Below are 21,315 nucleotides of genomic sequence, written 5' to 3'. Positions count from 1 at the left end.
GTCATAGTCTCACCTCAGGCTTTGTCCCCACTGATTGGCGCACTGCTACAGTCATCCCTCTCCACAAAGGAGGAGCAACTACAGACCCCGAGAACTATTGCCCCATTAGCCTGACAAGTCTGATATACAAAGCTATGGAACAAATCATCATTGACCTAACAAATAAGGATATAGGAAATCTCCAAACTCTGGATCCTACATAGTTTGGTTCTGTGAAGGGTAGATCATGCCTGCTCAACTTGGTTGACCTCTTTGAGTCCATTACCAGAGCTGTGAATGAAGGCAAGGTGGTTCATACAGCCAACCTTGATCTAGCCAAGGCTTTTGATACAATTCCCCAGTCAGGAATCAAAGAAAAACTCACTAAGCTAGGCATACTCCTATATCACTAGGTGGGTTGCAAACTGGCTCACAGATAGAACTGACAGTGTGAAAGTAGCTGACTCCAAGTCAGACTGCCGACCAGTCATGAGTGGAGTCGGTCCTGGGTCCTCTCCTGTTTGGTATCTACTTCTCTGAAGTCCAGGCCAACACAAAGGGACTCTGGCTGATGAAGTTCGGAGACGATTGCAAGTTGGGAGCTATTATTAACTCCCCAAGTGATGTTGACATCCTACAGGAAGGCCTCAATGAGACCAAAGACTGATGTCAGAACCATGGCCTTAAACTCAATGCCAAAAAATGTGTCCTCATCCCTCTTGGGAAAAACCCAGTTCCCTTGAATTACCACATTGATGGTAGTCCACTGAACACATAAGGCGTTACAAGAGATCTGGGAACACAGGTTGACAGCAACCTCTCTTTTGACCACCACATTGCCACTGTGGTCAGAAAGTCCTTCTATGTGGCACATCTCATTACTAAGGGTTTTGCATCCAGGAAGAAAGAGGTCATTGTCTCCCTGTACTCTTCCCTCATTAGACCAATCATAGAGTACAATGCCCCATTTGGCATGTACCTCAATAGACATCTGCAACAACTGGAGAGGCCACAAACGTAGCTCACAAAGAGGATCCTAAGCCTTAAACACTTGTCCTGTATGGACAGACTCAAAAAAACTCCAACTCTTCTCTGTCTCATATCGCCTAGTTAGAGGTGATCACTGCTTGACTTACAAAGCCATGTCTGACCCAGCATTGTTAGAAATGCTACATCTAAAAAAATTCCAATCCCTCCGCACCACATGCACCAAAGACCTCAACCTCATAACCACAATCAACAGAACATGCTAGGGGGACAGGTTCATAACCCAGAGACTGCCCATGTTATGGAATAGACTTAACATACATGTCAAGCAGAGCACCTCACTGGCCCTCTTCAAGGGAAATCTTGATGAGTGGATGGGAAATAGAAGATTCACCCTGGGGATCACTCCAGTGGCTCTGCTCGACAGAGGCACTGGGAACTAAGGTCAGGTGGCATGATGCCAGGGTAATCCTATGAGCTAGGCTTGTAAAGGCTCCAGGGCCATTAGCCTAGTACACACCTATGAACCTATTATCTGTAAAATTTACTCCAAAATTCAAGTCATCTATAGCAAATTATGACAGTCATTTATAATCCCACTGTCACCAACCACAAAAAGTAAAATTCTTAAAAAAGTAGTAATGTAATTAAAAAAAAAGCCTGCACTAACCTCTCGTCCAACCTTCCCTTATGCCTGTCAGTTCAACAACTGTGCTGAATTCTGCAGAAAGCGAAACACACATTATTTCATAAAACAGCATACCCACCCCCAAACAATTAAGCCAAGCATTTTCTCTCCACATGATGCACCTAGACAATATCTGAGTTTACTACTTTGTAATGAATGCATGAATAGATTACACTGGTTAACACATTCAGATAAATACACACATTGAAATGCATAAGAGAATTCAAACAGCTCAGCATTTAAACATCTCATTCAATGAAATGAAAGTCAATGCCAATGCACTTAGCACCTCATAAGGTTGGACATGACCATTTTCACCTCTGCTGGCACCCATTGTTTAATCCAGTATGTCCAAGATCAAAAGTACTTAACAGAAAGCCAAGGATGACTGCAACAATTTTAGAATAATTAGTATGCAAACTAACTGACTCAGGCTTCTGTTATCACAACCTGAGAATTATATAACTATTTTTTATGTATTTAGTCAACATTGTAGTGAATGTGCAAACTTGAAGAAGCTGCATTTTCAGTGGAGATTGATATCTGCAGAAAATGATAATTAAGCTATGTATACATTTGTAAGTGCCACATCTATAGGCTTGTAACACATTTGGAACAGATGCGAAAAATAATTTCAGTGAAAATCTGTGGAACCACAAATATCAGCTACCCAAGCGGAGAGATGAGAAACACAGGATGCATGAGAGGAAACACGTTCATTTTACTGATGCACTTTCCCTGCAAGAACGAAAACCTCTAACTGTACGAGTTGGATTAAGCTTACAGAAACTGGCATCTCAAGATGGCCTGAAACACAAAAGGAAAAAGTACATTAAAGTATTTTGACTGATGTACTTTTTTATGTTGTAGTCATATAAACGTTATTGTCTTGAAATGCACTCACCAGTGCACATACTGCCTGTAAAAATACCATGCACACACCTTTTGTCTAAGTCTTCTTGACACACTGTCAAAGATCTCAGCCTTCAGTGCAGACAAGGTGGCGCATACCCCTCCACTCCCACATACTGCATGTCCATGCCGGTCACCCAAGAGTCACCAGGAAAACAGGCCTAAGCATGTTATGCCCACTAACTCTGCTTCCATACAAGGATGGGACTTAGTCATATGTTCATAGGTAGGTACTAGGCTATTGGACCTAGGGCCTACAAAAGCCTAGTCAAAAAGGTACCCTGGCTTTCGCCACTCAAGAAAATTATTTTCCTGTGCCCCTGTTGAGCAGAGCCACAGAAGTGATCCCAGGGTTGAATTTCCTATTTCCCATCCAATCATCAAGATTTTTCTTGAAGAGTGCTAATGAGGAGCTCTGTTTGACATACATAGGTAGTCTGTTCCAGAGTATGGGAAGTCTCTGGGACAGGAATCTATCCCTCCAGCATGTTCTGTTTATAGTGGTGACAAGGTTTAGGTCCCTAGAGCGTGTAGCTTGGAGGGATTGGGATTTCTTTAAGTGGAGCATGTCCAACAGCTCTGGGTTTGACATAGCTTTGTATGTTAGGCAGAGATCGCCTCTGAGTAGGCGATATGTGATGGAGTAAAGCTGGAGTTTTCTTAGATGGTCTGCATAGGGCATCATCTGTTTGAGGCCACTAATCCTCTTTGTGAGGTATTTCTGCGGCCTTTCCAGTTGTTGTAGATGTCTTGTGAGGTACATATCAAAAGGGGCGTTATACTCTATAATGGGTCTAATGAGTGATGAGTAGAGGGGAACAATGACCTCTTTTTTCTGGATGAGAAGCCTTTTGTGATGAGGTGTACCATGTAGAAGGATTTCCTGACCACTGTGGCAATGTGATTATCAAAGGAGAGACTACTGTCCACCTGTGTCCCCAGGTCTCTTATCACACTTTCGGTGTTAAATAGACTACTGCCATTGTGGTAGTTCATGGGTACAGAGTTTTTACCAAAGGGGATGACAATGCACTTTTTGGCACTGAGCTTGAGGCCATGGCTTTGACAACGGGCATCTGTCTCAGTGAGGCCCTTTTGTAGGATGTCCACATCATTAGGAGTTTCGATTATGGCTCCTAGTTTGCAGTCATCTGCGAACTTCGTTAGCCAAAGACCTTCTGTGTTAGCCTGTACTTTAGAGAAGAAGATAGCAAACAGGAGAGGACCCAGGATTGAACTCTGTGGTACTCCACTTGTCATTGGTCTGAAGTCTGATTTGGAGTCTGCTACTTTCACAGCGTGGGTTCTGTTAGTGAGCCATTTGGCAACCCATCTTGTGACATAGGGATTTATGCCTGGTTTAGTGAGTTTATCTATAATTACAGAGTGGGGGATGGTGTTGAAAGCCTTGGCAAGATCTAGATAGGCTGTGTGAACCACCTTATCCTCATCTACAGCTTTGGTGACTGTTTCAAAGAAGTCTATCAGGTTTAGGAGACATGATCTGCCTTTTACAAACCCGAACTAGGTGGGGGTCCAGAGTTTGGAGATTACCAATGTCTTTGTTTATGAGTTCCATGATGATACGTTCCATGGCCTTGCAAACCAGCTCGTCAGGCTAATGGGGCAGTAGTTCCCATGGTCCATTGTGGCTCCCCCTTTGTGGAGTGGGATAACTGTTGCAGTGTGCCATTCAGTGGGCACAGAGCCTGAGGTGAGGCTATGATTGAACATGGTACTTAGGTGGGGTGCCAGTTCGTTCTGTCGTTTTTGTAGAAATCAGCCTGGGATGTTGTCTGGTCCCATGGATGCTGTGTTCTTGGCTTTGATGAGTGTGGTTTTTACCTGAGCAGCCATGATTGCAGGAACTTTGCATTCTTCCGGTACAGAGATGGGCCCTTTAGGGGGTGAGAGGGGGTAAAGTTAGCACTGACCCTATCTGCCAGGATGTTGGCAATATCAGTTGGTTCTGTATATTTGCCATTGTGCTGTAACTCAGAGCAGATCTGAGTGTTGCCATTGAGATTCTTGACATACTGTCATGGCTTCTAAAATACATACAGGGATGTGACTTAGTGATATGTCATGGGTTCATAGGAGTTACATTTCCCCTTTGCCAGTGCCCACCCTTAAGCTTTTCATCCCTTTTCAAGAAGGGCCAGGCCATTCATACCAGGGGTGAATTTATGAATACCCACTCAGTTATCCTTTGTAAAGGCAGACAGTGTATCACACTGTTTAGGTTAGAGAGTTAGTTTGTTCTAGAGACGTGAGTAAGCACTGTGTTATAAATATGTACCTCCACCATATGCATTTATTTTTGGAGTGGATTTATATCTATGGTCCTAGTATTAGCTGGGCTATTTGGCTTATGGATGTATAAGAATTTTTGGATCACTGGCTCCATTGCATCCAGCAAAGCCTCCTTGCTCCACAATAGTACCATGTAATAACCCTGCCCCTAATTCTAACCTGCATTTTAAACAAAAAAAGCTGTTCCTATAACAGTACTACTACAGAAGACAGTTGGGATTCTGTTCACACATGTGCCTGTGGGCCGACACAGACAGACACAGACACACAGACAGACACAGACAGACACACAGACACAGACAGACACAGACAGACACACACACAGACAGACACAGACAGACACACACACACACACACACAGACACACAGACACACAGACACACACACACACAGACACACTCAGACACACACAGACACACACACACACACACACACACACACACACACACACACACACACACACACACACACACAGACACACAGACACACAGACACACACACACACACACACACACACACACACACACACACACACACACACACACACACACACACACACACACACACACACACACACTTTCTCAGGAGGGGCTGACACAGACAAACAACTGGTGTCAGAGCCATGGACTAAAACTAAACCCCAAGAAGTGCATAATAGTATCCTTTGGGAAGTCATCCATCCCTGGTAACTATCGTAGTGACAACACAGCCCTTAGAGTTGACCCAGCAGTCAGGGACTTAGGGACACACATAGATAGTAATCTAGCCTTTGATCATCACATGTCTACAGTGGTGAGGAAATCATTCTATGTTGCGCAACTTATAAACAAAGGTATGGCATCTAAGTCCAAGAAAGTCATTGTTCCACTGTATTTGGCATTCATCAGAGCTATCATTGAGTAAAATGCCCCCTTTGGTATGTACCTAACCAGGCATATCCAACAACTGGAATGTCCACAGAGGTTCCTCACTAAAAGAATACAGGATGCAAGTAATATGTCCTACGCAGACCTCCTCAAGGCCCTATCCCTGCATTCTTTCTCCTACAGGCTATTTAGGGGAGATATATACCTGGCATACAGGGAATTGTCAGACCCACTCTGATGGACCTGCATATCCACAAAACAGCACCAGAATTACCTGTTCTAAAGACTTAAACCTCACCTGTGATATAAATAGGACCTGCTGGAGAGATAGGTATGTATCCCAGAGACTACCCTGTCTATGGAACAGGCTCCCCATCCATGTGAATTATAGTTCCCCCCTAACTCAATTCAAAACAACTTGGACACTTGGATGGAATTCAGGAATTCATCCCTGGTTTGGCATCTATGTCTCTAATGGACACAGGTAACCTGTAAATGGTTTGTCCCCCAAGCCCATCCTTACACTTATAAAGGTATCAGAACTTGTCAGAGATTTGGGATGCATGGCTAGGATTAAAAAGGCCCTTGTGGTCATTAGCCTAGTAAACACCTATAAAACTATGAACCTATATACAGCACCCTCTCACTGTCAGTTTGCAGACAGGGAAAAAGGTAGGCAGATTAATAGACTGACTAAATGACACCTCATTAACCACCGGGTTAGTGCACAAGGGCAATTTATCTGCATGAAAAACCAAAAAGGAGGACAAGCCATAATGGCCTGCATTGCAGACACATGCCTGCAGAAGTTAATCCCAAGAAGGAAAGACATCCCTGATCAGTATCAGTACGAAACTGAGGTCCCCTCTTGAAATCATCCAAGGCTAACTTTGAAAGGAAAATAGCCAAGGATTCAAAAGATAACCACAAAGCCTTCTTTAGCTATGTTAAGAATCTAAGTGGCAATTCACAGATATGCACTGAACTAGTGCAAAATAGCACAAAATATATTAAACCTACTGATATTGCCAACATCCTGGCAGATAGATTTTCAGTGCAAACTTCATCCCCCTCTCACCTCCAAAAGGGCCCACAACAATACCGGAAAAGTGTAGTGTCCCAAAAATCACAGATGCACAGGTGAAAACAGCCCTTTCAAAAGCCAAAAATACAGCGTCAATGGGACCAGATGGTGTTCCAGGCTGCATCTTGCACGAACTACAGAATGAACTAACCCCACAACTAAACATGCTGTTCAACCTCAGCCTCTCTACATACCCATAGAATGGTGCACAGCAATGGTTATTCCACTCCACAAAGAAGGGGCCACAACTGACCCTTGTAACTATCACCCCATAAGCCTGACTAGCCTGGTCTGCAAGGCTATGGAACGCATCATTATGGAACTCATTAACAAAGACATTGGAAACCTCCAAACACATGACCTGACCCAGTTCGGCTTTGTTAAGGGCACAGCATGCCTACTAAACCTGGTTGACTTCTTCAAGACAGTCACCAAGGCCACAGATGAGGGAAAGGTGGTTCACACAGCCTACCTTGACCTCTCCAAGGCTTTCAACATGATTCCCCACTCGGGTATAACAGAAAAACTCACCAGCCTGAATATAAACTCCTACATCACGAGATGGGTTGCCAACTGGCTTACAGACAGAACTCACACGGTAAGAATAGTGGGCTCCAGGTCTGACTCTAAACCAGGCACAAGTGGTGTCCTGCAGGGTTCGGTCCTGGGACCCCTACTGTTCAGCATATACTTCTCAGAAGTACAGGCAAACACAGGAGGACTATGGCTAAACAAGTTTGCCGATGACTGCAAATTGGGAGCCATAATTGACTCTCCGGCTGACACGGACATCCTCCAAAAGGGCCTTACTGAGACGGACTTAGCCTCAAGCCAAATGCCAAAAAATGCATAGTCATCCCATTTGGGAAAAACAAAACACCCACGAATTACCACATAGGTGGCAGCCCCCTTAATACAGAAGAGGTAATAAGAGATCTGCGGACCCAGGTAGATAGTAATCTCTCCTTTGACAATCATATTGCCAAAGTAGTTAGGAAATCCTTCTATGTGGCCCATCTAATTACTAAAGGGTTCGCATCTAGAAATAAAGAGGTTATAGTGCCCCTCTACTCGTCACTCATTAGACCCATAATAAAGTACAATGCCCCATTTGGGATGTACCTCACAAGAAACTTCCAACAGCTGGAATGACCACAAAAGTACCTCACCAAGAGGATTACTGGTCTCAAACATATGCCCTATGCAACCCGACTGAAAAAACCCCGGCTGTACTCAGTGGCATATCGCTTACTCAGAGGTGATCTCTGCCTGACTTACAAAGCCATGTCCAACTCAGAATTGATGGACATGCTCCACGTAAAGAAATCCAAGTCACTGCGAGCCACATGCTCTAGTGAGCTAAACCTCACCACAACAATAAATAGAACATGCTGGAGGGATAGATTCCTGTCAGAGACTCCCCATGCTTTGGAACAAAATTCCAAATTACATCAGGCAGAGCCCCTCACTAACACTCTTCAAGAGAAACCTTGACGAGTGGATGGGTAACAGAAAATACACCCCTGGGATCACTTCATTGGCTCTGCTTGACAGTGGATCAGTTAATAAATCAATGGGGTGGCAAAAGCCGACACACTCTGGCTAGGCTTATAAATGCCTGTGGGCAGATAGCCTAGTACCTACCTGTGAACCAAAGAACAGTCTTCCAGGAACAATGTTGCAAAGAAGCTGAAGCAGCAGGCTCAAAAGGAGTATAGGTCAACTTCTCCAAAACAAAATTAAGATCCCAGGCAGGAGAAACAGGTTTCCTGGGAGGTCTGACATTAAGGATGCCTTTAAGGAATTGTTTCCCCTCAAATGTAATAGTTAAATGAGGAGATAAAGGCAGACAAGCAGATATAGTTGATAGGTGGGCCTTAGAAGAAGAATGGCCCCAACCAGCACTAAGCAACTCACACAAATAAGAGAATCCATTTGTCAGGCTTCTCCTTGATTGTTTCTGAAAAGCCACCCCTAGTGACAGTTTTCAACCTAGCATTACGGACAGTTGGACCACCCTTGTTTCTACTGCAAACCTTGTTGACCTGGGTCTCTTGAGGCAGTGTAGCAATTGTTTCAGGTACAAAGACAACCTTCTACTAATAACACAGTCTAGTACAGAGTGCAAGTGAAGTATTTACACCAAGAATCTAGAGTCCATGCTCTCTCTCTCTCACTCACTCAAAATAGTAACACAGAGAATGCTGTCAACTCACCTACCACTACATATTCATGTAGTACCATTACTCATACATACACTATGCATTAGACACATGAATCCACATATAAAGATATTCTCTCAAAAATCTTACCAAAACACCAGAGACCTTCAAAACAAAAGTCTGCAATAGCAAACACAGTCTCTACACCACTGACACATAGCAACACCAGTGTCTCACCCACCAAGGGCCATAAGGCTCAACACTCAAAAAACAAGTTTTGTTGTCATTGGAGATTCAGTAGTGAGATACATGGATGTCCCTCTCACCAGGCTGGACAAGGAGAAAGTCACTTCATCTACCTGTCTGGTGCTAGGATTTGCCAAATCAAGCATACACTCAGGTCTCTCAGCAACAAGTTCTGTAATGAATGTGTCATAGTTCATGTTGGTGTGAATGACCTGAGACATACCTCACTGGACTATATTAAGAGAGACATGGTCAAGCTATCTGAGTATGTGTCCCAGGCAGCCATGTCCCTAGCCTTGAGCAGCATACTACCCTCACCCAGAAGGATTCCGCAGTATAAACAAAAAATGATTGATTTCAATAATTGGCTTAGTTTTTGGGGGATCTAGTTCCCACCTGCTTGGGAAACCAAGGCCGACAAACCTCACTGCTTTGCCACAGACGGTTTGCACCTGGCATGCCTAGGCTTTCTCCTGGCAAAAGCTCTTGCCTACCCCATAGTGACTTTTTTTAGGCAAGGTCTGAAAAAAACAATATTACCAACGTGAATTTAACCAATCGGAACAAAGTAAGGGTCATGCTGCTAAATGCTAGGAACTCAAACTAAAAACTGCACTCCCTGGAAGCACTTCTGTCACTAGAAAATGTAAATGTCTGTGCAGTCACAGAAACCTGGTTTAAAGCTACATACAGTACCCTGGCCCTGCAAGGCTACAATAACTTCCACACCTTTAGACCACAAAAGGAATGTGTGAAAACCAAAGGAGGCAGTGTTTCAATCTAAATTAGAGATAAATTCACGTCACGTTTAGTTAGACTGGACAACTCCATGGAGTTACTCCAGGTCCAGGCTACAATGAGCAAGACCCCCATTCAAGTCCTAGCTAGTTATAGACCCCCGCTCCATGGGTCATGACACCCACACAGCTTACTTAACCAAACTGAAGGCAATCCAAATTTTTACCGAACACACTGGTTATGGGGGGATTTCAGTTATCCCACCATCAACTGGGAAACCTACATTAGCCTAAACTCCCTAGCACAAAAGTTCCTTGACTTTGTGAATTCAAATGCCCTTGAGCAAATTGTCCATACCCGAACAAGAGGAACAAACATTCTAGATCTGGTCCTCACCAACATGGCAAACAGGTACACTGCTGCAACTGCTGACCCCTCATTAGTTAAAACTGGCCACAAATCAATCATCTTCAAACTGACACAGAACTTGCAAACTGTGAAATTGAACTAAAAACCTTCACCAAGACAAACTTTGCCTCCTAAGGGGAGGTATACATGCATTCCAAGCCCCACCCCATGCTGAAAGTGGTAACTACACCAAAGTCCTGTACAATCACTTGCATAAGTGTATAAACTCTGCTGTACCAGACAGAATCAAAGCCAGAGCCCCAAGTAAAATTAAGCTGGCGTGGTGGACTTCCAACATCAACAAACTCTACAATAAATGCAAAAAGTTGCTGTCCAAGAAAACAAAGACAAGGAACCAATAATGGAAAAGCACCCTTCTTGCTGGAGAACAGCAGCAGTCATCCCTCTGCACAAAGATGGGCCATCTACACATCCTGGGAACTACAGATCCCTAAGTCTCACATGCAAAGCCATGGAAATAATTATGGAAATGATCAATAATGACATAGGAAACGTTCAGACACTGGACCTCGCCCAGTCTAGTTTCATCAAGAACAGGTCATGCCTACTCAACCTGGTAGATGTTTTTGAGAAGGTCACTAAAGCAATGGATGAGTGCAAAATGGTTCGCACTGCATACCTTAACCTGGGTCAAGGCATTTAACACAATCCCCCACTCGGGCATTATTGACAAACTTAAGAAGTTAGGTACAAACCCTTATGTTACCCTGTGGACAGCCAGCTGGCTCACAGACAGGACCCAGGAAGTTAGAAATGGTGGGGTCCACCTCTATAAAGTGGCCAGTCACAAGTGAAGTCCTTTAGGGATCAGTCCCACTGATTTCTCTGAAGTCATGGCCAAAGTCCATGGCCTCTAGCTGACTAAATTTGCAGATGATTGCAAATTACGAGCTATCACTGAATCACCCACTGTCACAAATGTTCTCCAGGAAGGGCTGACACAGACATACAAGTGCCAGAGCCATGGTCTAAAACTAAATGCCAAGAAATGGATAATAGTATCCCTTAGGAAGTCATTCACTCCTAATAACTACCAAATTGACAACACACCCCTAAGGGGTTGTGTAACTTATAAACAAAGATATGACATCTAGGTCCAAGGAAGTCATTGTTTCACTGTATTTGGCATTCATCAGCTGCATCATTGAGTGCAATGCCCACTTTGTTATGTACCTGACCAGGCAGTGCTAACTGGAGCAACCACAGAGGTTCCTCACTAAAAGAATATTGGGCATAAGCAACATGTCCTATGCAGACTGCCTCAAGGCCCTATCTCTCTAGTCTGTCTCATACAGGCTGTTGAGGGGATATCTATGCCTAGCAAACAAGGCCCACTCTGATGGACCTCCTGCATATCCACAAAGCAAACAGGACCAGTATTACCTATTGTAAAGACTTAAACACTGCCTGTAATATGAATAGATCATGCTGGAGAGACAGGTATGTATCTCAGAGACTAACCCTTCTCTGGAACAGACTTCTCATCCTCCCTAGTCCAATTAAAGTGTAACTGTTTCTACTACCCCCCAGCCCTGTGAGTGTATAAAAGTGGTTTGCAGACACAGGAAGTGTGATAGGGGATCCCAGTGAGAGTGGGTGTGTAGCAGTGGTCATCTCTGATCCCACTGCTGTTCATACTGTTCAGACAATATTTGCAAACAGGTTGGAGGAGACAGATCAAAAAAGGCCTGTGTATGCAGATGATGTGGCATTACTCACACTCTGAAAACAAACTTTAGCAAATGATTGAAATGTGCAACTCTAGGCTTAGGGAATGAAACCGAATACAGTCAAGACAATTTACATGGTAGCAAATGGTGAAATGAGAAGAAGCTGAAAACTGAGCTAGAAATTGAGATATAAAGGGAAATTTGGAACAGGCTAGCAAAATCAAGTATCTGGGAGAGGTGGCTGAGGAGAAGGGATGTCTGAAGGAGACAGTCAAAGCTAGAATCAGAGGGGCTGCTGCCAAATGGTACAAATTGTCAAGAGTCATGTGATAAAACAATGACCAAGAAGCTGAAAATATGGAGCACAAAATAGTGGTGTAACTGTTACTTCTGAATGGTATTGAAACTTGTAGAGTGAAGGCAGAGCAGTTGAGGAAGGTAGAGGAGATGAGGATGAAGTGCCTAGGATGGGTAGTGTTGTGCAAACTATGGGACAGAGAAAAAAATGAGAATATTAGAGCAGAAGTCAAAATAGGACAGAGAGAAATGAGAAAATCAGAGCAGAAGTCAAAAATAGCTTGAATTGCAGAGAAGGTCAAGAGAATACATTACAGTGGTTCAAATATATGGGCAAGAAGGCAGAAATGATTTAGTGAAGAAGATTTACAGATTCAAGGAGGAAGTAAAAGGAAATAAAGACTTTTAGCAAAGATATTGATTGTGACAATCAGCTGTGACTGTCAAAAAAAGTCTGAGAGTGGCACTGAATTGAAAAAGGTGCTTGAAAAATTTTATGGAGCTTACTGTGATGGATTTGAAGTCTTCTTAAGACACTCAGTCTTGCTGACTGGATTCTGCTGAAATCAGAGTCTGGTTATATTTGCATTTACAGTCTGTTGCATACAGAAACTTGCAGAATATACCCTGATGAGAGAATATACTTTGCAGCATCAACTTAGAGCAGTAACAAATAACTTTTTATAATAAACCAAATGGACTAACGTTGCAGCTTAAAGTACTGTTCCACTTTACTTCTCATATAGTACAGATGATGTGAGAGATATAACATTTACCTCGAGACAAATGTGTCTCTACCAATACCCCTAACATAACTAGATTCATACAGATCTTTATATACAATTTTAGTCATGCACATACATATACATTTCCTCTTGGTATTCTATTTTAGAGAATTGCTCAACCTGTAGAAACAGTACTAATTGTTGCTGACACAAATGCTGACTTGATAATATTATTTTTAAGCTTCCTTGTTTAACAATGTCTTGTCACATTTTTGAGGAATGTATAAGAGGCCAGCTTTTCTGACAGTGTGAACATCCTGTATTCTATTTGGATCTTTGTATAAGAACATCTGTTCTTGTGCCAATGCTGATAAGTGTTCTGTTGTCCATGCAGAAAAACATGTTTTTTAAGGAAACACATTGTCACATTGTCATTGTTCATTCTTTAAAAGCAGATTTTGTACAAATCAGCTGTAGTTTCCTGTTCTTTTTAAGCTCAGCTGTTATATGGAGGAAGTCAGTCTCTGTCAGTTTAGCTAATTTATTTCCTTTATCTTGCAACTGCTGTTGAAGAATTTCCTTATAATCTGCCTGATATGTCTCAGGAGCCTGTTCTGCTGAATCTGAAACTGCTAAGCACTTTTGAAAAGATGTATGGATAAACTTGTCTATGCTTCCTGAACTCATTGTGTCTCTCTTTTAGAAGTTTATTACATTTGTTTGTAACAAAATGTACTAGAGGTACTATCAGTAACTGATTTGACTGTTGCAATTCTGAAATAAACCTTTTACATCTTGTGACAGAATATATCTGTCCAACATTTGCATTTGAATATAATAGAAACACTTTACCCTTAGTTAATTCTTTATCATGAATAGATCTGTCATTACAGTCTATTTTTTAGCAATATGATGCAATACGTTTTTATGGAATAAAATACAAAATGCAGTTTTTGTTGAAGCACACAATAAACATTTATTATATCCCACATGGTTTTCTTTGAGATACCAGTCAAATATTGTAATACATTTGCATAATGCCTTACTATCAACCTGCCCTAATAAGGTTTTACATTTACTAATGTGCTGTGTATACCAACATTGCAATTTACTAAAGCTTGGTTTACTCTTGAATGACTTATAAATAATATCCATACTGTCTAATAACATCCAAACTGTCTAATAATATACAAACTGTCTAATAGCATCCACACTAAAATGTGACCCAGAAAAAAGTCTTACCAGTTAGCAAGAAAACAAGTGATCAGGCTGTTGTTGCTGATGGCTGGAAATTTTTCAGAGTCACTTGAGAAGCTGGTGAAGTACAACAGGCAGCGGACTGCTGTACAAATAGATATCCACCTTTTCTTGCAAAATTTATGGCACTGCGACTTTCTTGAACTTGTCTCACTCTGGATTTTAGACATCTAAAAAACTTTATTACTGCAAGCTGCATAAACTGGAATACTTCTGTTTAGGATTTACACATACGTACAAATGTTAGTTACTGCAATTTGACTGAAGTGACCCTCTGCAGGGTTTGTCATCACTCCCCCTGTGTTTGAATGCAGATTTTAGGTTCAAATGCAGGCTAGCTTGCCATTGAAAAATTACATGGAACTTATTGTGATGGATTTGAAGTTTTCTTAAGACACTCAGTCTTGCTGGCTGGATTCTGCTGAAATCAAAGTCTGGTTATATTTGCATTCACACTCTGTTACATACAGAAACTTGCAGAATATACCCTGATGAGAGAATATACTTTGCAGCATCAACTTAGAGCAGTAACAAATAACTTTTTATAATAAACCAAATGGACTAATGTTGCAGCTTAAAGTACTGTTCTACTTTACTTCTCATATAGTACAGATGATGTGAGAGACATAACATTTACCTCAATACAAATGTGTCTCTACCAATACCCCTAACATAACTGGATTCATACAGATCTTTATATACAATTTTAGTCATGCACATACATATACATTTCCTCTTGGTATTCTATTTTGGAGAATTGCTCATCCTGTATAAACAATACTAATTGTTGCAGATGCTGACGCAAATGCTGACTTGATAATATTATTTGTAAGCTTCCTTGTTTAACAATGTCTTGTCACATTTTTGCTGAATTTATAAGAGGCCAGCTTTTCTGACAGTGTGAACATCCTGTATTCTATTTGGATCTTTGTATAAGAACATATGTTCTTGTGCCAATGCTGATGTGTCCTGTTGTCCATGCAGAAAAACATGTTTTTAAGGAAACACATTGTCACAGTGTCATTGTTCATTCTTTAAAAGCAGATTTTGCATTTTTGCTCTTGCATACATCCTGTTTTTAAGTCTGTAAGGGAAAAATGTCCATTCAGCAGATTCCTTATTTTCCAAGCCATGATCATTTAGTATGGATGCTGATCACATATTACTAAACTCTGTTTCTGCATTTAAGCAAGCTTTATTTTATACATTATTTATGTTACATATTTGTAACAAAATTACTTTCAACCTTAAAACCCTGTTGAGCATAATCTTACAGTGCTTACAGTTGATACAATGCCCCAACCCCATGTAGTAAATGGGAAAAGGGGGTTGATGATTTTATATTTTTCTCTGCATGTATATCTATAATATCTGTCTATGTATGCATACACATATTTATAGATATAAATAAATATAGATACGTATACATAAATAGTGAGAGCGATAGATATATGGTGTGAGTAAAATAGTGTATATATTCCATATATAACATGCATGCACATTGGGTGCCTGTGTCAGTGGCTCAACAGGCAACATATTCATCTTTGATCCTGGCAGATCATAAAGCAGTGGGTTCTACTTCTAATACAGGTGCCTGGATTGATTTTACATTCCTGACACCTCAGTGTAGCATAAGGTAAAGGGGGTGATGCAGTTCTGAGTGTGTCATGCTTTGGATGAGATAGTAAGTCAAGATCTCAACTGCCTGAGTCAATTGTTGCACTGGTAGATGTAAAAGACCCCATTGGGCTTACTCAAAAGTGTAGGGGATTTTCACAGCTGCTCTGGCCAATGTTATACTAGTCAGTATGAATAAAACCTTGAGTCACACATAAAAATAGTTCACTGGCCTAATGAGACTAATGAAATCAACAAATGATAGATGAACACACACACGTGCACATATATCTATCTGTGCATGCATATAGGTTCATAGGTATGTACTAGGCTAATGACCACAACAGCCTTTCAAGCCTAGCATTGTATCCCAGATCTCTGGCAATTGCTGGTAACCTTTATAAGTGTATGCAGGGGCTTGTGAGATGAAACATTTACAAGTAGGGGCCTGGAAGATGAACCATTTACAGGTGCCTGTGTCCATTAATAGATGCCAAACCAGGGATGTATTTCCTGTTCCACAAGTATTTGTCAAAGTTACACTTAGAAATGGGTTAAGGAGGAACTCTGTTACACATGGATGGGAAGCCAAAACATGGAATGCTTCTTGAATTTGCATGTCATCCTTGCTCTGGGCCATGCTAATATTCTCTGTCTCATTCTCATTTTAGTTCATGTGCTGCCAAAGAAACCACAATAACAATTATTGGCAATCTGCCATTATAGCACCATTTTTAAGTCTACCTAGTTTTCCTTTGTAAAGATCAAACCATGTACCCACTTGCCTGTGAAGTAAACACCTTACCATTTTGCCAACCCCCAGTTCTAAAATGTATGTCTCTGTTATGTATTATACACATGTTTGTGTGAGTTTTTTTTTTTTGTGGTTACATAGCTATAAATAATTTGGATGAACAACTTTTGCTTAAATCACAAAACTTTAAAAAATGGTTCCAATGCCACATAGTGGAAGGCTCACTTTTCTAAATTTAGTAACACAAAATGGTGTTTAGTTACATATCTAACTTCTGCTTAAACTAACCTCCTAAACCCTCAGCTCTACTACTATAGCTTGACTATAGCCCCCTCCTTCTCTCCCCCCTCCCATTCCCCACAATATTCTTTTTCCCCTCACTTCCTATCAGTGTCTACACATTGTCCTTTTTTTGAATTATTATCCTTTTGTTTTTACTCTCATATGTAGTAAATTGTACACCTCTGCTATCAGTGCAACTCTTAATGTGCATATTTTTTTCTTTTGTTTTTCTCTTTATAATTTCGTATTTGCACTTATTTTTTTATATTTTTTTGTCCTGTACGTTTATCTTTGCTTATGTTTGCTTGGGTCTCCACTGAAAATGGGTTGCTTACTATCAATGCAATGCAATGCAAATAGTTAATTCTGTTTTACAATTATTTTGTATTGTGATTGTTATTTGTATATTGTCACTTTATCTTTACTTATGTTTTCTGGGGCTTTTCTCCTTGGGTCTCCACTGAAAATGGGTTTGTTTGCAAATTCAGTTGGACTAACCCAGTTAACAAATGTGAAATAAATAAATAAAATATAGCTCTGTAATGCAGAAGTAGAAATATTGTGAAATGCATGAAGATGTGTGTCTGGATGATTGCTAGCATGGCAGGCCACTGCTGCACATTTCCAGTCTATTAGCATTTAGTCTACCAGGTACAAAAGGGTGCCTATCCATGTTTGCAGTTCACATAGGCAAATGTTCTTTGCTTGACCATGTGAATTGCTTAGTGTTTTTACTGAACATGCAGTTTTCCAAATGTGTGTTGCTGAGAAGTTATCTTTTTTCCAAAACAGGCAAGTGGATCGGTTTTGGGGTAGGAATGTGTTTGCTGGTTAGTGTTACTAGCTAAGGGGATAGTTTATGTTGTGCACGTGTGATTCTGAGTGGAAAGCAGCTACAAATGGGTTTTATGTAGTTAAATGGGTTAGTTTTGGGGGTTGATGTGTGCATGTGCGTGTTTGCTGGTTAGGGTTAGAATAAGGGCTGTGTAAGGGGAACATTGTTAGTGTTGTGTGTGTCCTTATGTGTCCAAGTGCCTTGTATAGTATTATTCTGAAGAAATGTTTTTTAAGTAATGCATATGGCTGGTGTTTGGGCAGGGTTACTGCTAGCTCATATCAGTAAAGAGATGCACAGTCATGCATACATCCACAACAATTACAGCCTCAGATATGTGATTCGGCGATATTGTAGTGTACTGGCTCACCGGATGCGCAGTAGCAAGCCCCACCCAAAACCCTCCCCCTTGTTGCACGTCAGTCGGAGTTCATCAGCTGTCAATGAATATGCATTTTCTGATACATAAACATGAAGAACGTGAATGGAAAACATTGCTTAATGCAAAATAAATTAACATTTCCTTGCATTGCAAATAAAACTGAAACCATTGGCAAAGATTTTCATTTTCCGATACATTAACATGATACAAATAATTAAGTGCAGAAGCCAACAGTCCTCAGCATAAAAAGTCTACAGATTCCTTGGGGACAATTCGTGTCCAGGAATAAAGGGGCAAAGCAGCTTAAAAACATTTGCGCTCCACATGCAGAAGACAAACAGGATTTTTGATATTTGAGACTGGAGCAGGATGCATTGATGGTTGTCACAAGAGCCAGTGTTTCAGCCCTATAGCTTCTTGATTTTAAGGGAACATCTTTAGGTGTTCATCAGTGCCATGTGCTTAGAAAAGATGTGTAGGAGACTACAAAACTGGCTGTGGGGTTTGTCTAAAGATTCCACATTATAAGTGGCTTTGCTTTTAAGGCTACTTTGCCCACAGTGGCATCTGATCTTTGTGTTTGTTTAAATATTTCAGGAAGGCATGATTTGATGGTGTACATCTTATTTAAGAGTATCTGGATGAGTTGTCTGCCTAGAAATTGTATCCCAACTCCATGATAATTGATTTGTCAATAGTCGTAGTTGCAAGGTGTTGGGGACATAATTGTATTGATTAACGTACATTGCTACGTGTTTTGTTTGTATTTAGCAAGTACTTTATGTGTATTATTTGTATTTCAAGTACTTTAAAGGTGGTAATAGTTGCCATTTTTATACCTAAAATGTTGTCCGAGGTGAGGTTTGATTAACGTACATTGCTATGTGTATTGTTTGTAGTTGGTATTTGCGAGGTGTTTAAGATAATTATATGCATGATGTCTCTGCTAATATAAATAGCACGTCAATCATGCCTCATTTCACATGCGTGTATTAATGCCAGTCATCGTCACCATGCCCACTCCTGCGCAGAACTGAAGTTGAGCCAGTACACTACAGTATCGCCTGTGATTCAAGGACAAAAGCCAGTAGGTAGGGTCATTCATTCAGTCAAGTGATACATGCTGATGGAAGCATGAATGGCTCTCTTTCAAACTGATATCATGTGGGGCTGCCCAAGACCAGTGTGTTTTGTATGATATTTTTTTTTTAACTCGAGTATATATCATTGCAAGCAGCTAATTCATGGAAAGTAAATCTGAAGAAAAGACTTGGTGCATTTTGTCAGGATGAATACAAGTGGTCAGTGGCACAGGAAGTAGCATCTGCACCTTTGGTTCTGGAAGGAAGACCAGAATGCTGTGGGATCTATTCCCATGCCATGCAATGCAGCACTGGTGGGGGGGGGGTGCAGTCTTGAATGTGCCATCCTTCAGATGACATGTTAGATTAAGGCCATACCGAGTTGGTTGTATCAGGTGGATATAAAATATCCCATGGCACGTATCAAAAAGGTAGGGGAAGTTATCCTGTGCCAAAATGGATAAATGTCATTCTCCCTGTTAGGAAAATGTATAATTACAATGCAATATGTAGGCTTAGTGTATTGAAATATATAACTGCAATATGCAGGTTTAGTGCATTAAGGGTCAAAAGGAGTTAATACATTTATTCTGCTTATTCTGTGTGAAAATATGCAGCTGCTAGAAGCTCTGAAAAAAGAACAATGGATGTCTGTAAATCCATCATGGTCAGCAGAATGTGTATTGAGGCCAGGACTGTACCTTGAATGTATCATATCAGAACTAGAGAAAGAATTGTGAGAAACTAAGGAAAGCTGAAACAAGCCCAAGGCCAGGTTGTTTTTCTCAAATATGTTTTTGCAAGACAGCAATTATCTGACCATGTCAGCAGCAAATCTAATAATAGCATCTTTCTGTGAACTTGCAGAAAACTGTATAAAAACTGTAGGCTGAACTATGGAAAATCAGACAAACCTTGTACTTACATGCTTTGTCTCCTTGCTGCAAGTAATAAAGGGTGCCTTGCTTAAACCTAACGTGCATTGATCTTTGTGTTTTCTTTTAAAGATTGGTCCTTCGGACTGGAAACCCTCTCTTCACCTCGGATCAGATGGCCAGTTGGCTGAAACCGTACAGGGAAGAAACCAAATCAGTTCTTCTTATATGTAAAGTTCTCCGACTGAATTGTCATCAAAAGAGGCCAGCCACTTTCTGATCTGTGACTGAAGGACGGGTTTTCCGTGAATCAGCGATCAATCATGTGGGCTCAGGTAAGGTGAATCTACTTTTTTTTCTGTTTCAGGATCAGGGACTAGACGTGTATTGTTTTTTGTCAGATTGTATTTTTCTTACAGTCAGGGATAGGAAAGGTACTGTCTTGTCATAGATCAGGAAAAACAGAATAAGTAGACTTTAGGCAGTCATTCTGAAGAGACTATAACAAAATCCATGGTACACGTTAAAACTAGAGAATCAAGGTAAAAGTTACGTAACAATCAAAGGTAAAGGAAAATGGGTAATAACTGTACAAAACACCCCAAAACCCACCGTTAACGGAAGATGCAAAATATATGCAGTCACAGCGTGCAGACAACGTTAGATACTTTTCAAAATGGGTTATTAAATATGAATTTGATAGAAAATTAGAAAAATCCTCATTCATCAAACTTATTAAACAACTTAAAACTGATTCTAAAGGTCAGATAAAAAAGCAACGAGAGTTAGGAATTCCCCAGGCACACAGGTGACTGGAGGAAGTAAACCGTAGGGACCAAAAGAACAAGGATTCAAAGACAATATTTTTAGATAGGGAGGATAACAACCTAGTAATAGCATCAGCACCTCCGCCTCCCCCTCCCTTACCAGAATATGGAGTGAGTAGACAGGTTGATCCACCCCCACTATATCCTGTGGTCACTGAGCATAGGGACGCTATAAAACTGAAACTAGCTAAAATAAGAGATCCCATTGAAACTAGTTCCTGAACAAAAGCAGGTAATCGAGAGTCATGGCAGAAATCTAAAAGACACACAACCTGCGGGAGAAGAAGAAGAGGAAATATGTCCACTCA

At 41.0% G+C, this 21,315-nt stretch overlaps 1 non-coding gene across 1 annotated transcript; it reads right to left on the bottom strand.

Moving 5' to 3' along the window:
• Positions 1-16,559: 16,559 nt before the first annotated feature.
• On the bottom strand, positions 16,560-16,665 carry LOC122790175. Its single transcript, XR_006362940.1, has one exon. It is a non-coding gene; the product is annotated as a U6 spliceosomal RNA (small nuclear RNA).
• Between the last annotated feature and the right edge of the window lie 4,650 nt (positions 16,666-21,315).

Source organism: Protopterus annectens, chromosome 15.part0 (assembly GCF_019279795.1).
Source record: "Protopterus annectens isolate FY-2018-M chromosome 15.part0, PAN1.0, whole genome shotgun sequence".
NCBI classification, from domain to species: domain Eukaryota; kingdom Metazoa; phylum Chordata; order Ceratodontiformes; family Protopteridae; genus Protopterus; species Protopterus annectens.
The sequence above is the reverse complement of the archived record's forward strand: the minus strand, read 5'-3'. Positions and strand labels throughout refer to the sequence as shown.